The sequence below is a fragment of the Phyllostomus hastatus genome, unplaced genomic scaffold, assembly GCF_019186645.2.
Source record: "Phyllostomus hastatus isolate PE091 unplaced genomic scaffold, TTU_PhHast_1.1 phas_scaffold_501, whole genome shotgun sequence".
Classification (NCBI taxonomy): Eukaryota; Metazoa; Chordata; class Mammalia; order Chiroptera; family Phyllostomidae; genus Phyllostomus; species Phyllostomus hastatus.
In genome coordinates, this window is record NW_025334033.1 from 965,753 (window position 1) to 983,125 (window position 17,373).

A 17,373-nucleotide genomic window follows, 5' to 3' on the forward strand; every position below is an offset into this window, starting at 1 on the left:
TTGCTTTGGCTCTTGGAAATGTTATAGGAAAAAAGTGAGCCAAGATGGGGCTGCTGTTAGCTCACTAGAAAGTCAGAGAAAAGGGGGCCTTGGAGACAGGTTCAGGGTGTAAGCCCGGGATGAGTTGCCACTGCCCACTGCTCCCCTGGCTGCAAGTCATGGGGACCCTTAGAGTTTAGGAGGAGAGTAGGAAGTTCATGCCTGAGAAGGGGCATGGGCATGCTCTACATTGAGGCCACCCTGGGTCTCTGTTTTGAGGATTTAAAACAATATTTAATTTACTTATATTGTTTATGTTATTGCAGTTGTTCCCACATTTTCTCCCTTTCCCCACCTCCACCCAGCTCTACCTTCTACACTCCTAAGTCAGTCCCCATATTGTTGTTCCTCTCCATGGGTTGTGTATAAATGTTTTTTGGTTAATCCCCTCACCATCTCTCATCTGTCCCTCATTGTCCCCCCAGCAGCTGTCAGTCTGTTTCATGTATCTAAGCATTTGCATCCTTATGTTCACAGTGGCACTATTTATAATGGCCAAGATTTGGAAACAGCCTAAGTACCCATCACTAGATGAGGGGATAAAAAAAGCTATAGCACAGTTACACAATGGAATACTACACAGCAATAAAAAGAAGAAACTCTTACATTTTATAGCAGCGTGGTTGGACCTGGAGAGTACTGTGCTGGGTGAGTTGGGCCAGTCAGTGAGGGACAGGTGCTACATGATCTCACTCATGTGTGGAGTCTAGTGGACACAACAAACTAGTGAACAAAGTAGTAGCAGAAGCTTAGATACATGTTTTGAGGGCTTTTGTCTGTCTTTTGTCAGCAAGAATCCTAGGGGAAGGTTTCATAGAATATTCATCAGCTTTCCAAGTATGTTTTTAATATGCTAATGTATTAAATTGAGTGCATAGGGGAGTTGGGATTATTCTCTGGTCAGCTTAACTGCTTTACTTTGATCTTGGGTCTGTTTGGCTATATTGGGTTTTTGTTACTTGTCTGTCCTTGGTGTGGCTAGCACAAATGGCATTGATTGGGTTTCTGTTCTCTATCTCGCTGACTGAGGGGATTTAAGCTATTTATTCTCTGGTTAGGGACAAGAGGTATAAGACATTTGTTCTCAAGTGTCCTTATTTAGGGAAGATAAGGTCTCGTGACTTACTAGCTCTCTGTGTGTTTTTCAAATTGTTTGGCCTTGTTAAACTGTTTTGTCTCAGTTTCCCCATTCCACTTGCCCAGGAATTCTCCTGGCTGCTCCCTCTCCTGCCTCATCGCCACCACCACTCCTCCCCCCAGTGTAGGACACAGTGACCACCCCCCCACACACACACACAGTCAGTGTGAAAACTGAGAACACAGGCATACCAAGATCCTAAAAGCTTGCTCACAAATTTTAAAAGACCATTGACAAAGACTCAAAATGGCACTGGACTTCTCAACAACAGCATTGTTAGTAATGTAAATATTTATTAGTTACAAAAGAAAAATGAAGATAGCTTCAGTAGAGGAATCTAGCAAACTCCACATTAGTCGAGTGAGCAAAGGAAACGTTATCGGTGTTGGGTCAAACTGGACTTGAATGGAAACAGCTCAAATGCTGTGGTTAAGAATACACATCATTTCTGTGACATCTCTGCCCAAGATGCAAAATCTAAATCTAATCAGGACAAACCCACACTGAGGGACTAGATCAGACCCAAGCAAGGAGAATCAATAAATACGACAACCAAAAAACCACATGACTGAATTGGGTCTTTCTTCTATAAAGGACATTATTGGGACAAGTGGTAAACTTAAATAAGGTCTGCATTAAATGGTATCATAGTGTTAATGTTAATGTCCTGGTTTTGATGGCTGCCTCGTTATTCCGTATGTGAACATCCTGTTTGTAAGAAAGACACACTAAAGTATTCAGGGATGAAGACGTTCTTTGCTTGGTACTTGCAATGTTTCTGTGACTTTGGTATTATTTCAGACATTAAAAAATATTTTTAAAGTTACTACAAAACCCCAAATAATATTTGATTCCAATTTAGTTTTTTAAATATTCATGTTTATAATTTGCATATAAAAGGCTGAAAGTATATGCACCAAAATACTGAGTGGTTAACTTTGAATAGTGTAAGCACATGTGACCATGACCCTCTGTGCTTTAGTAATTTTCACAATGAATTTTACTTTTTTCCCCTTGTTTTATTAAATCACTAGAAGAAAAACTAGAGATTATATGTAAACAAAAAATTAATAAAAATTACCTTAAATTTCATCACTGGAAGTTAACTACTGATGACATGTTAATGTATATCCTTCCAAGATGTGCACAAGCCCACCCACATGGGAATTAGCACCAGAAGAGCCCAGTTTGCTTGTGGGAAGTGGCAGAAGTGACTGAAATCTGGCAGAGAGCAGAGCAAGCTCCATTGTTCCCTCTGGGACCCCTCCCCCACATACAACATCACAACCCAGAAACTGGGTTGCCCCTCCCTGGTGAATAGCTAAGGCTCCACCCCTCACTATGTAACAAGTACGTCAAGACAGAAAAAAAAAAAGGCCCAAATGAAAGAACAGATCAAAGATCCAGAACAAATACAACTAAGTGACAGAGATAGTCAACCTATCAGATGCACAGTTCAAAGCACTGGTAATCAGGATGCTCACAGAATTGGCTGAATTTGGTTGCAAATTAGATGAAAAAATGAAGGCTATGCTAAGTGAAATAAAGGAAAATGCACAGGAACCAATAGTGATAGGAAGGAAACTGGGACTCAAATCAATAGAGTGGACCAGAAGGAAGAAAGAAACAACCAAACAGAAAAGAATGAAGAAATAAAAATTCAAAAGAATGAGGAGAGGCTTAGGAACCTGCAGGACATCTTTAAATGTTCCAACATCCGAATATAGGGGTACCAGAAGGGGAAGAGGAAGAGCAGCAAGTGGAAAAGTTATTTGAACAAATAATAAAGGAGAACTTCTCCAATCTGGTAAAGGAAATAGACTTCCAGGAAGTTCAGGAAGCTCAGAGAGTCCCAAAGAAGTTGGACCCAAGGAGGAACACAACAAGGCACATCATAATTACATTAGCCAAGATTAAAATGAAGAAGAGAATCTGAAAAGCAGCAAGAGATAAGGAGACAATTACCTACAAAGGAGTTCCCATCAGACTGTCAGCTGATTTCTCAAAAGAGACCTTACAGGCAAGAAGGGACTGGAAAGAAGTATTCCAAGTCATGAAAGGCAAGGACCTACATCCAAGACTGCTCTATCCAGCAAAGCTCTCATTTAGAATGGAAGGGCAGATAAAGTGCTTCTCAGATAAGGTCAAGTTAAAGGAGTTCATCATCACCAAGTCCTTATTATATGAAACATTAAAGGGACTTATCTAAGAAAAAGAAGATAAAAAGCATGTACAGTAAAATGACAGCAAACTCAAAGTTATTAAAAACCACACCTAAAACAAAAACAAAGTAAGCAAACAGCTAGAACAGGAACAGAACCACAGAAATGGAGATCACATGGAGGGTTATCAACAGGGGAGCGGGAGGAAGAGGGGTAAAAGGTACAGAGAATAAGTAGCATAGATGGTAGGTAGAAAATAGACAGGGGGAGGGTAAGAATAGTATGGGAAATGTAGAAGCTAAAGAACTTATAAGTATGACACATGGACATGAACTAAAGGAGGGGAATGTGGGTGGGAGAGGGTGTGCAGGGTGGAGGGGAGTGAAGGGGGAAAGATGGGACAACTGTAATAGCATAATCAATAAAATATACTTTCACACAAAAAAACTTTTCTCCACTGAATACATCTATATTCTTCCATGTTAGTAAATGTAGATTTTCATTATGACTTTAAAGGCCTGAATAGTATTTCACTGTTAGATTACTATTATTTATTTAAATAATCCCTATTTTGGATATTTAAGATTTTCCAGTTTTTACTATTATAAATTATGTCACTGTGAACATTCTTGGTCATACAGTTTTATGCACTTGCCAAAATAAGCTCTTAGGATAAACAGGAAAAAGCAAAATCCCTGGACCAAAGAATATGAAAAAATATATATAGTAGGAGCTTTTACTGAATCTTACCAAATTACCCTCTAGAAAGTATTTATCTTTCAGTTTATATTAACATCCTAGTACACTAACCCATAACAGCATGAGATATTATAATTTTTATTTGTGAGTATCTTTATAATCAGAATAAGTAGTAATATAACATTTCTGGAGATAAGTTGATAAACAAATACATTGCAAAAGCCCATAAATGTCCTGGAAATAAATCTATGGTTTTTAACTAAGTTGGTAGGTCAATTATTAGCTGGGGTGGGAGGGAAATATAATCAACCTTTGGTCCCAGATAAAGAAAACAATGGCAATGAATGGAAAAAGTGAAAAACAAACAAACAAGCAAACAAACAAAAAACATAAGAGCCAGGGTAGAAAACTTGCATTTCATAACTAACTATATTATTATGTAACAAATTACCCCCAAATTTAGCAGCTTAAAGCAACAGATGTTTATTACATCACAGTTTCCAGGGGGGCAGGAGTTTGGAAGCAGGTTAGCTGGGTGGCTCTGGTTCAGGGTTTCTCATGAGGCTGCAGTCAAGGTGCCAGCCAATGTTGCAGCCATCTGAAGGCATGGTGGGCTGGAGGGTCCATTTCCAAGAAAGCTCACTGGTGTGGATTTTGGGAGGAGGCCTTAGTTCCTTACTGGTGTTAGTAGGACCTTGGTTCCTAACCACATGGCATTCTCCCTTGAGCTGCTTGAGGACACTCAAGCAGCCCAAAGGGAGACACAGTGCTGGCTTACCCCAGAGGAACTGATGGAAGAGCAAGAGCCAGAAGGAGTCAAATACTTTCTTTGACCTACCTCAGAAGCAGCCTGCCATCACTTTGATCACATTCTATTCACTAGATGTGAATCACTAAGCTGAGCCCACACTCAAGGAGAGGAGAATTAAGCTCTTCTTTTGAAGGGAAGAGTATCAATGAATGTGTGGACATTAAAGTTACCACAATAACTAAAAGCCATAGAGCTCTTATCAAGCAACTTCTGTAAGTTTCCAATTTTGAGGAGAGATGACTTTTCTCAGGTCAAGAAAGCTGGAAATCTGAAGTGAAAGAATCTGGAAATCTAGAGTGAAAACATTATTGATGTAAGGGCCACAAGATCTAGTCCATCCTTCTCCATGAGTGGTATTGACTATATAGTAAAAGGAAGATTAGGGCATGTTAGCCAGTGTTTGAGAGTGAGCTGAGGGGAACCCCATCGTGCGGAGTTCTCCTGGTCACAGATGAAATGAGTTGTCCTGAACACAATCTGTCCTGGCGGGAAAGCAGGGTGACAATTCCCTCTAGTGGAGAATGCCCCAGAGCCCTTCTCCAAAACAGCTTTTATTGGGATTGGTATGCACAGGAGTATACACTGTGCATGCAAATCTCATCCATCAATGTCTAAATTCCATAGTTACAGGAAACAGATATTGTTTATAGGTAACAGTCGAAGGAACACAGAGATTTATTTGCCTCAGGTTAGGGTCTGTTAGACACTCTGACACCAGATGGCTGTTAAGGCATGGTTTCATGAGTTCAGGAGTTCACTCCCTCTGCTTTGGACCTAGATATCTGATTCAGGGCAACAGGGCTAAGCTGAGCAAGCCTCAAGGATATAATGCATTCTTTAGGCCTAATTTCCCACAGGGACCCTTGGTGCTAGTCGGGTCATGCCTTCCTCCCACATTCCCGGAGTTCTGGTTGAGACTCAACCAGAGGCCTGTTTCAAGGCCTTGCCCATGAAGGACTACAGTCTCCAATACCACAACAAAGTGGTCCCCCACAGTGAGCCAGGGAAAACACAAGTTAAATTCAATATATACACATTAAGCACCTAAAATGTACAAGACATTCTGTTAGCTATGCTCCGGATATTTCTCACTTACTGATAAACAAGGACCAAGAGCTTACTTACCCAAGATCAGCCAGTAAAGGGTAGAACTAGGGTCTGAACCTGGCTGTGAAGTTCCAGATTCCATGTTTTAACCATTATGCCACACTGGCATTCTAGAGTCTACCCTGCCTGCCTACCTGATGTGACCTTCAACCTGAGCCCTTGCTCTTCAGTTCCTTGAAGATATTCAAGTAAAATGAATTTTCCATTCCTTCCTTAGAATACGCACATCTTAAAGAACCAGCTCCATCAGGCCTTGTCCTTAGCAAAGGTATTAGGTGATGTGGCTTAAAATCAGAACCTAAAATGGAGATTATTGAGCCAGTGATTTATTGAGGGAGTGCTTTCGGGAGAAATGCTTAAGGAAATAAGGGAAGCAGAATAAGGTAGAAGGAAATGCTAAACAAAGATGTGATTTTAGCTTCAAGTCTAGCCTCAAACCTGACCCCACTGGAAGCTCTAGATCATGACTGACATAAAATTAAGGAAAGAGGTCCAAGTTCTTGTGTCTGCATCAGTCAGTCATTGGCTATGGGCTACCCTCGAAGGAAGGACATAACCTCTTGGGCATGGCCAATGAGGAGGTCCCCTGGTGCTGTAACTGGAAAAGACACCGGTGTTCAGGCTGCCTGTCACTACCAAACCCAATAAGCAATGACAGCGATTGAATCTTTTATGGGTGTTTTATTCAGATGGCCGGCGATCCGAGGAGATGGTAGGTTCATACCCTAACAACCCATCTTCCCCCTTCTTTCCTGGCCAGATCTTTTTATAAGGGGGATGGGGAAGGGCAAACAATGTATGGTGAGGGCTTTGAGATTCAGCGGTTGCAACATTAGCTGTCTCTAAGGGGGAGGGGTAGTCGCCTGCTTCTTCCTATACGGATGTCTCCAGGTGGTAATCTCTAGCCAGTGCCCCAGGAGGTCGGCTGCTTTTCCCAGGCACCAGGATGGGCCTTATCTGTAGTTTCTGAAACGAAAGCTTAACATACACATTACCTGCTAGATTTATGGCTATTTACCTTAAGCTAAAATTTTCCAAGTCTTAAGCCCCCTCTCAGTGCTAGAGGCACTTCTCCAGAGAAGAGTGCACTGTGAATTCTCAGCACGCTCCCAGCAGCTGAGAGATGGTTACACCTCCCAGAAAAAAAGGATATTCATGTTTATCAGCTTAGCCTTTGCATATCCTTTCCTTCACCTTGGAAATATATTCTCCTAACCCCAGGCTCCTAACATAGTTGCTTGCTGTCTGTTGGCCTAACTTAGGCAGACTAGCTTTCCAGAACAGTGCTGAATGCTGAATCTAATTCTGTCACCTTCCCTCTTCCTATCATAATTACCCACTATGGGTCTCATTTGTAGTTGTGCTATAAGGGAAAATACAATGCCTTTACTCTTCTTTGTTGTTATTGTTGTTGATGTGTTGTTGTTTTTTAAGATTTTATTTATTTATTTTTGGAGAGAGGAAGGGAGGGAGAAAGAGAGGGAGAGAGAAACATCAATGTGTGGTTACCTCTTACGCACCCCCTACTGGGAGCCTGGCTTGCAACCCAGGCGTGTGCCCTGATTGAGAATCGACCAGGTGACCCTTTCATTCTCATGCTGCTGCTCAATCCATTGAGCCCCTCACTAGCCTCACTAGCCAGGGCTGTTGTTAGCTTTTTAATGAATGAATACCCAGTAATTACCACACTGCCAACCTCATGCAAAAGCATTCACAAAATAAGTGTTTTGCTCTTTGCTTTTCTTGTCATCTATAAAGGTGCTAAAATCTCACTCACTCTTTGAAGTTAAAAATTTCATATCCTTGTGTATAGAGATGCACAATAAGTTTATAAACATATAATGCCAAACACCACCCTCATGCTAATCCTTGGAGACCTAACATTTTCAAACAGTGGGGCATTCTGATGCCTCCTAAAATTCTGTGTAAATAGTAAGGCTGTCATGCCTCAATGTGAGTACTCAAATTTCCCTCATGGTCCCTTCTGCTTAGCTTTAAAAGCACCATTTCCCCTCCCCCTTTATTCTTCCCCTAAATCCAATTTTTACCTGGTTTCTGAATGATAATTCTAATAAAGAGCTAGCCCAGCTGCTCCAGAAGGTGGCATCTCTGTGATCTGAATCACTTTCTGGAGACTCACTGAAGCCCTGTTTACAAATGTGTAGCAATAAGGGCAGGCCTATGGGTAGAATACAGGGTACAGAGGTAGGAACAGCAGGAAATTACATGCTACAGCAAAGTATTGCATAAAGTAGCAACAACTCTGTCCTTGGAGTCCCTTTCCATTGCACCAGGAATGACTCTCTGCCTGATGATGTAGCTTTACCACCTTGGGAAGGAGTAAGGGATGGAGAAGGCCCAGCTCAGTCTACAGTGACTGCCAGGAGTGAGCACTTGAGGGGTTTGGGGAGAGTGCACATCTAGGATGTGATACATGGGACGTTATCCTGAGCTTGGCTACAAGCAGAGCTGCCTCTGGGCCGTGAATGACCCTGGCCAGATTGGGGAGGGGGAAAGAAGGGTATAGGGCCTCTATCTATATAAACAATTTGATTTTTAAATATATTATAAAATGTGTGGACCCAATCACTAAATCATGACTTATCAGTGAAGATTTAGAATTATTGTTAGAGAAAAGATACACCTTCGTTTATTGTCCAGTCAATACACATGCAGATTCTTTGTGGTGTCCAGACACTGTCTCTTCCTGTTAAGTCTAGGAACCAGTTCTTCATGTTCTTTATTATCATGTGTGTCATTCTTGGATAACTGCATATCTTTTACCACAAGAAAAAGGTACCACGTTGTCATGGCTCTCCAAAATCTGTCTGAATCGAAATACAGATCTTCTTGCCTCTGCAAGTTTCCTAAAGCCATTTATTCAGCACTGGATATTGCATGACTCATGACCCTGAATCATCCACTGTCTGTCTGTGAGTACCAGTTTACAATGACTCTCTCAGAGCTTACTTTGAATTACAAAAAGTTACTTTGTTATTATACATTGTTGATAATGACCATCAATGCAAGTCTTACCTAGCACCATCGTCTGTTTGGGCTGCTAGAACAAAATACCACGGACCTTGCATTTTGTGAACAATAGAAATTTATATCTTCCAGTTTTGGAACCTAGAAGTCCAAGATCATGGTGTCAGCATGGTCAGGCAAGGCCCTCTTCTGGGTTGCAGACTTCTCATACTACCTCCGATGGCTGAAGGGGCCAGGGCAGGAGCTCTTGCAGATCTCTTTTATTACAGCACTAATCCCATTTGTGAAGGCTCCAAGACCTAATCCCCTCCCAAAGGCCCCACTTTCTAACACCATCACATTGGACATTAGGATCCTAACATGTGAATTTTAGCACCCGGAGTATACAGAAAAATGAGAATGATAATTCCTTTTCTGGTCAGAGGGAATTTGCTATTTGGAATTTTATAGTGTAGACGTAAAATGCCAGGAGTAAAATTTCAATCATATTTTCTCTTGTACTCTTTAGGCCACAATCACTGCATTCCTAGGATATAACCTCTTTCATAGCTGACCAGACCTCGCATTGCCACCAGCCAGGAGGACAGACAAGGGCCCAAGGGCAGAGTGAAAGAGCGGGTTTTTTTATGCAAGTAATGACTGTCCTTTGTCTTGCACAGATTAAGACCAACCCAAGACAGTACACTATCACCCATCCATCAGAGAGACAAGAGAGGACATTGATGGGAAGTGCTTTTGGCACTGCAGAGCCTGGGTCTCGCAAGTCCTTACAGGAGACAGGAGTGGCTGCCCCACACTCCCATGTGGTGCGGAGCCTGCAAAGGGTGGCGTAACCACCCTGGGTGCTTGCAGTCAGGAGTTCACAGGAAAAGGAACATGTGCGATAGACCAGGAGTAGCAGTAGGAGCACGTGTGGGTGAAAGTCTCCCACATACGTGCTCAAGTCCAGAGATTAGTAGTGACCATGGGGGCCCAGCGTCCTAAATTATCCTATGTACAGGATATGTTTGAGTCACCCAAAATCAACATGGCACCATCATCCTGGTGACCTAATGTGATCCCACAAACGAAGTAGCACACCAGCCAGGAGGAGCCACGCCCTTACCAGACCACCCTCCTGGAACCAGGGCCTGGCTTCAGGGCCCTAGGATGACCCCATAGGCACACATCTCAGAACTCTCTGCTCACAGCTGTTTGAAGGAACTGAGACACAAGCCCACAGGTGCCAGTCCAAGTTCAGGGGACCTGACCCAGATGGCACAGCTTGTCCCCATCAGTCCCAGACACCAGAGCGCAACCTTCTACGTGAAAGATAGTTCAAAGTTTAGAGAACCCGTGAGGAGATAGGCTCAGGACAGGGACCCTGTTCACTGAGGTCTGAAGACTACACCGACCTCAAGTATATACATTTTATGGTCACGCAAAGGATGGAATTTGAGGAATTCTACAAAACCTCACATGTCCACATACTAGCCATTGCGACTAAAACTGAACCCCATGCTGTTGCATTTTGTATCACAGTTCTTTCAGAAGGATGTTTATTATACTCTCTGGACAGTGAGCCCAGCAACAACTTTTCTCTAGAAACACTACCTCTAGAAACTGTTAACTGATTAAGAAGGAGGAAGAGGAATTTCGAGGTGAAATAAATTCAGAAATGCCAAATAAGTTCTCTGCTTCGTAGAGACTCATGAGGCATGTTAATATTAAAGGTTGTGAGATCTGCATAAAGGAAACCTGCTTATCTGTTTGACCTAGCATCTCCCAAATCATTTCCTCATCTCTGTTAATAGTCTTTGAAACACCAATTTACAGAAAAACTATCATAGGAAGAATGGTAACAGTAGCTCCAAGATCCTTGGGCTTTCCCTGATGCCCAGGTCCAAACCCAGATTAATTAAATCAGTATCCATGGAAGAACAACCCTGGGATTATACTTGGGATATTTTTTAAGCTCCCCAGAGTGATTCTGATGAGCAGCAAAGGTTGAGAAAAACATGTATAGAGTGTCCTGAAGACAATATTTGAGTGTCTTGCAAATAGTAAAGGAATCATTTCCTGGCTTTGGTTCCTCCCTCCCAGGCACCTTTATTACACTCAGTGCTACACTGCCCAAGGCTGGCAAAGCCAAAAAGAGAGCGAGATGGATAGAAGAGCAAGAAGGAGGATGATTTTGGGAAAAAATTTCATATTTTAAAAAGGATTCAAGTAGTCATCCTGGTAAAAATCCAAACTTTGTTGAACCTTCTTACACATATCTTATTATTTAATTTTTTTTCTGTTTTAATATTAGGATGGGGAGTACCTATAACCGTCTAGAATACTGGGCCTCTAGAGTCACACGATGGCCCTGTGCTCGTGTTCTGAGAGAAAAACTCAGAACCTAGAGATTCTCTCCTGCGCCCACTCAGGCTCTCGCTACTTTTTCTATAGCACTGAGTACACATGTGCTTTACACAATAAATGCTTTTTGACTGACGCAAAGGCAAAGAACCCAGAATCCAGATCCCAAACTCTACTTACAGTTGAATCTCACTCTTTGGGGTACAAGTGAGCAAACTGAATGGTGCCTCCAATCAGGAAGCAGCAAATGGAGATAAGGCAGGAACCAACCATTTAAATTACAGACCAGCCAGTTATGGGCTGGGTGATCTTGGCCTCTATGAGCCTGTTACTTATCACCTATAAAATGGAGCTAATATAAGGATTACATAAAAGCAAATACGGGACAGCATCTAGGAGAGTGCCCAGCATACAATGATAGTTTTCTTCCTGCTTGTCTTGAAAAGAAGATTAGTCATATTGGAGGACAATATGACTAAATAGGAGGACAGCGTGGGAATTTTTCAGGAGAGAAACTGGTGGAAACCTGTAAGAGGATATTGTGTCACCTGCAGATGAGAGAATCTAGGCTTCAATTCCTTGCTCATTCTAGTGTCTTAATAGTTCACCATATAATGAATCCTTTGGCTTTTGGTTAAGAAGTCAGACTGGGAGCTCTGTCCCATTCCATTCCCAACTCTAAATGCTTTTGGTTTCCCTGCTGGGCTAGTTCCTAACATAGTTCGTTTTCTCTGACAGGCACCCTCCTTTCTTCTCCTCCTCACCTCATCTCTCATTTCTCCCTTGCCTTGGATACTCTTTTTCCTGTTTGCCCTGAAAGGGATTTCCCACCAGGAAGCGTAGGAATCTGCCTTGACCCAGTCCTCACCTCCTGCCACTCCTCCACTAATGTCAAAAGTGTCAGGGCAGCCCACAGGTGCAGACACGCCTCCTGCCCAACAACACTGTCCCTAAGAAGTCATTGCCAGGAGAGGAGAGTGAGAGGTGTAGAGGGAAATGTTAAATCAGAGGAGTCTGAGAGGCTACTAGAGCCAACACATACAGGTGATTGCCTGCCTGAAAGAACAGGAAGGTTAAAGGAAACTGAGGACTACATGAGGGAAGTAAAAGCCAGGTCAGAGTAATTCAGACCTTTCCTTCCCTTCAGTCTCCTATTAATCCATGTCCCTGGCTCTTGAGTATGTTACAGCCTAGGACGGTGAAGCAGAAAAAACCCTGAAGTGAGGATCTCAAAGTCAAGTCGCACTGCACGTCCTTATAGCCATTTCCTAAGACTCCCTCCTGCACCCATGCATGTCCAACCACACTATTTCTGATTGGTTTGAATTCAGAGGAAATAGGCTATGGGCAGCCACTTATACCCTCTATTTATTCAACACCGTAGCTTTCCTCCTAATGCCACCCCTTGAGTACATGCAAACTCTCTCTGCTGAAATTATTCTTTCACCAACTTTCTTGTTCTTCAGAGCAAAACAGGGGAGGAGGTGCTGAGTGAGAATGACAGTCCATCTGATCCCACTCATTCTATATCTACTGAGCATCTAGTGTGAACACTATTCTACTTTCTGGACCTAATTTGGAAAAAATTGCTCTCTGATGCCTGTCACCTACCAGACCCAAGAAGCAGAGACACGGATTGAATCTTTGTGGGTGCCTAATTCAGATGGTTGGCAATCTGAGAAGACAGAAGGTTTGTACCCTAACAGACCCCTTAAGTTCCATTTTAAACCAACCCTTCTCATAAAGAGAAGAAAAGTGTAGAGAAGGGGTTTGGAATTCAGGGGAAAAGTTAATCAGATAAAACGCTGCGGCATTCTTTCATCTGTGTCCAGGGCAGTGAACATCACCCTGGAGCACAATGGCTCAGGCATCATTTTGATTGCTTGCCGTCCTCCTGAGGCACAAAGGTGGAACTGCTTATGGTCTCCTGGAGTCTCCAGGTAGGTTTTACCTTCAGCTCCTGAAACAATATCTTTTTACATACATTGATTACTAAGCTTATTAGTTATTACTTGAAACTAAAACGTTTCCAACATTTGATTCCCCCAACACTGGGACTCCTGGCTCCAAGGCAGAACCTCATGCTCAGTCAGGCCTCAGGCTTGAGGACACTCAGCTCTGGCCACAGACCTCTAGGTGGTTTCCTTCCCCGCCTTGGTTGTGCTCATCCCTCAGATATCTCGGGGATTTACTGACCTCAAGCCCAAGCACTTGATTTTCTATTGCAACACAGCCTGGCCTCAATACAAACTGGGTAACCAGAAAGTCTGGCCCATGAACGGGCCTCTGACTATACTATCCTCCAATTCGACCTTTACTGTCTCCCTCTCAATCCCCTTCTTAGGTTTAGTTATTGAGAGAAGGAGACAGATTTTAACCTTCAGCTGGGATTCCAGGCCTTTCTCCTAACTATACTTTTCCATTCAAATTTGCCTCACTCTACCACCTCCTCCCCAAATATTTGTTTTCAGCTGAGCTGCACTGGAATCCTTTTTAAGGCCATGCCCTTTTAACCAGTAGTACCCAGCAGGGGGTGACGCTATTCTTTACCTGCCTTACCAAAGTCCTGCATTCAACTACTGTTTGGAATTATGCTTGGCTTCACTTTGCCCAGGTTAAGTAAAAACAGGGTACAAAGAGGGAGAAAATCTCACCCCCACCCCACACTGTAAAACACTCCATATTCTCCTCTTGGAGACCTGGGAGCTGCTAAATTCTGGAAAAACTGGGCCTGTTAATGCAGACTAAAAAGTGGCATTTTAAACTCAAGCCGCTTTTCTGCCCCTTTGCCCGGTGAAAGAGAGATTTTTAGGAGAAGCTTGCTTTTCTTTCCCTACCTTTTTGAAGTGCAGACACCTGGTCCTCTTCAAGAACTCTTGTCTAGGCCATCTTTTAAAATACAAATTTTGGGGAGATAATTCTTATCAAATGGGGGAAGTCCTTAGCTATATCTGAGCAGCCATTCTTTTGTAAATTAGTAAATTCTGATCAAAGTTATTGAATGTCTATGTATTTTGAAATAACATGGAATGCTGAAACATAGATTGTTGCTAGACCTGCTTTTGGCTTTTTATTACAAAGAGGTGGTGGAGTAAATTTGGAGCTATAGACAAGTGTCTTTTGCTTTATTGGAGGTTGTGTTGCAGCCTTTCAAGGCTGGACAGGTTAACACAGAATTCAGGCAGAAACAAGAAAAATCACGGAGCCATCGGGATGTCTGACAGGCCTTTATTCTAGGGTGGGGCCATCCACTGCAAGCCACGTGTCACACAGGCAGGGAGTCACAACCCCCTTATGTACTAAATGCATGCAAAGCCGGCAGGGTGCCAAGGTATTGTATAACAAAGCGTGGTTCTGAGGCAGGAGATAAGCAGGAAGGAAGCTCCAGAGGCCCCGCAGGGCTGAGATGAAAAACATCTATACATGACAAATACCCCCTAAGACTGGTTGTTCCTGTTTTCTGGGATAACTCTGAATCATGGAATGCGCCTGCGCACTACCCCTGAGTCATTATAATATCATTATAATGAAATAACATTGTGGGACTCCCTTCTCCAGTAGCCAATCAAGAAAATCATGGGAAACCACACATGCGCAGTAGCTTTGAAATCCAACTCCTTGTACCTGTGCAGGAAAACCCGCCAAAGACTAGCCAGGGAGCTTCTGCTCTATAAGAATAGAATCCCCCCAGCCCACGGGTGCCTTCTCTGCTCAGAGTTGGCCCACTTCCATGTCCTGTGGAGTGTACTATCACTTAATAAATCTTCCCTCTTTCTTTATGCTAAAACTTTGTGTGTTCGGTTCAATTCTTTGTCCTCGATCACTACGAACCTGGTTACCTGTGCACACCTGTGACAATTCTGCGCATGCGGGCCCATGCTCAAGGTTATGTGGGAATGCTGCTTATCAGCCTGGTGAGGGAGCCTGACTGACTCCATTTTCCCTACAGAGGTGTGTTTCTTGAAAGAGTGTGTTTGCCAGTAGAGGAACCTGTTTCTAATGGTCATGAGATGTGCTCATAAATCAATCAAATGAATGTCGGTTGCTTACTTGCTTTTTAATCATTATTGGAAATTAAAGTCTCTAAAAGTTAAGTTCAAATTAAGTTGGAAAGAAATTGTATGGTTTTAATAATAGAAGGCAGAAGGTATGGAGATGCAATTTTGAAGGGCAAGGACTGAAAGTGAGTTATTCTAAAGATGGTTATTTCTAAAGAGATAAGAAAATTTGTGAAAGTTGCAGAAAGTTTTGTGAAAGTTGTAAAAGTTTTAAATTTGTGAAAAAAGAAACCTCAGGCTCCAACCCTTTCCTCCACCTAATTTCTCTCTGGTAACATTCTTTGATGACTCTGGTGGTACCTGGACTTGTTTCCATTACACTTTCTCTTGTCCTCATAGGTATGGGGAAAACTACCAGTCCACTGGGGAATAAATCTTTCATCAAGATGTGTTTTGTCAATGCTGAAATAGAAGGTAAGGCTGCCCTCTGGACATGGAGCCACCCTGCATGACTGTCCCCAGGTGACACCTGGGACACAGGGTCCAGTGGCTGAGGAACCGATCACCCCCTGACATCTGAGGGGACCATCCCTTCCCCTTTGTCTGGTGCTCTGGTCATTGATTAGGCCACCTTCAGGGTACAGGGTAAACACAACCACAGGCAGGCATGGCGTTGAGTCCCCTGTCTGAGTGAGATAAATCCATTCCCAGGGCATCTGGCTGATGTTCTCATTATTGGAAAGGTCACCCTCAGGCACAGGATAAACACATCTATCTCTTTGTATTTCTCTGCTGATGTGGGCTATAACTCCTGGTCCTCCATCTGGAGCATGTATCTTTTGTTACAAGGTGTCTGACCTTTCAGAGGCCAAAGGAGCCCCAACCGGGCTCTTCCCTGCTGCTAGACTCCTTGGAGCAAGACTTTCTTTCCATGGCTCATTAACAGTCCTTAAAGCTTTTATTGAGAATCTCAAAAGGTCTTCTTGCTTGGTATTTAGGACCTTCCATCCTTTTCCCAGTCTTCTTGAAAGTTGACAAAAGCAAATAAGAGAAATCCTATAATTCCTTTACAAAAATTAGTAGTTCAAATTATGTGTATGGTCTTTATGTGATATGTATTTGTGTTACATGTGGTGCGTCTTCTGCCTCTGGACGGCATAATTAGAGTATAATGTTTTACTGGTCTAAGGAAATTAAGTACTAACATAAATTAAACAGGATCCTGTGGTTTGGACAAAATATTTTATATTAAAACTGGTTTTAAGTTTGATTAATGCCTTTTAGGGTTATTAACAAAAATGTGTTGTTTTACAAAAAGTTTGTTGTAATCTTTTGATTAAATATGACAACCTTCCCAAAGTTTACATTTTAAGAACTCAGAAATGACTTTGAGTTATTCCGATGGGCTCCTAGAACACCTCAAGGATTTGTTCTCTCCTCAAAAAACAAAGAAGTTTTTGAACTACCGTATTTTTGGGGCTATTAAGATGCACTTCCCCCTCCCAAATTTGGGAGGAATAATGTTTGTTAATGCTGCTGTTGCATTCTGTTTATACTTACATTGGTGAAATATTGTGTTATTTATGTTATTAAATATTTTACCACATTTTTGCTTCAAAATTTTTTTCCCTATTTTTCTCCTCTAAAACCTAGGTGCATCTTATGGTCCAAAAACACAGTAAATAAGCCAATTTAATATTCTCAAAATTACATTGGAAGCTTTGTCAAACAGAACAATAATAACTATTTTATTTGTATACATATATTTTTATCAAAATAGATTTTCTAGAAATTTTGACCTACCCCAGGGAGGACCTTGCAAAGATTTAAAATCAAGTTCAAACAGGGTGTATTCAGGAGTAGCAGGTGTCCTGTCAATGACACTGGACAAGCCAAGAGTGATGGTTCCCTGGGGGGCATTGAGCAGAGGGGCTCTGGGTATTTGTAACGCACACACTGGGAATTTATGAATTGTTTCCAGTGCTCAGTGCACACTTCTGATAAATCCTATACAGCATATTAAAACCTTGAATATTGTTAGGTCTCTATAGATATTAAAATTTTGTGTTAAATCTAAGAAATTATGGG